Source organism: Rhodnius prolixus, unplaced genomic scaffold, assembly GCF_049639745.1.
Source record: "Rhodnius prolixus isolate KJV_2025 unplaced genomic scaffold, Rpr scaffold_9, whole genome shotgun sequence".
Taxonomy (NCBI): Eukaryota; Metazoa; Arthropoda; class Insecta; order Hemiptera; family Reduviidae; genus Rhodnius; species Rhodnius prolixus.
Window position 1 is genome coordinate 19786770 of NW_027411604.1, and position 1103 is coordinate 19787872.

Here is a 1103-nt window from a genome sequence, read left to right on the forward strand (position 1 = left end):
TGCAATTAAAAAAAGCGGTATCCTAAAAACAACTATCTGTTGAAGAATAAGTTGAGTGGCTCATTCTTTCTATACATCAAAACTGCCAGGTAGTTGAAGAAGAAAAATTAGACTGTGTATTATATAATATCTTCAACCAATTTTAGAAATTTAAAGACAACTGAGAATTGTAATTGAATTTTGATAGATCTACTCTTTCTTAATAAGAAGTTGGAATATCTACATATATTATTTTATGGAACTCATCAAAGTACCCACATTTTTTCTTTTCAAGGATTTTTCTCACTTCAAAAAGTTTTTTCAAACTAATATCCTTTTCAAGAAGTCTCTCCAAAAATTCTTGTCAAACACCTTTTCCGTTCAAAGATCATTTTCATTCCAATCAATCCATCCAAGTCTTTTTTCAACCTGGCTCTTACTTATCGCTTTCTTATTTCCAAATTTGCTTATTAACTCTCCCCTGAACTATCCTACAACAAAACGATCAAGCCTCTTTTTCTTACTTCTTTCTCAAAATAGTAACCTTTACATCCATTACTTCCCCAACTTTCTCATTCCTCCTTCTCTCGAGTATGGATACTCTAGATCCTTAAATTTATTAGTCGCTCGAAGGGAAGTAGGAAAAAATTTAGAGATTTTCGGACTACATTTTATGAAAATTAATCTTTTAATTGTCTCTTAAGACATTCTAATGGTTTGGGGATTGTTTCAAAACTAACATTTTTTTGCACTTTCATTTTTCTGGGATACGAAGGCTTGACATACTAACATTTGTTTATTGACATTAACGAACGTAAATGATTAAAGAATAAAACTGTATATTTGGCAAAAAAAAAAAAGTGTTAGATTTTATTTTAAATATTATTCCTTACGGCACACTATTTAAATATTTTATGGATTAGGGTTAATTGTGAAATCGTACACGACATGATGAGTACGATGGCATTGAGAATTAAAGATATTATCTATAAAAATTACCCCAATTTGAGAGGGAAATAAGATGTTTTAATCGAAAATAATAACAATAACATTTCTTCTATTTTCATTCAGACACACTTTACCAGTCAAGTGAAATCTCCTGAAGGCAAGTGAACGTGGACAAA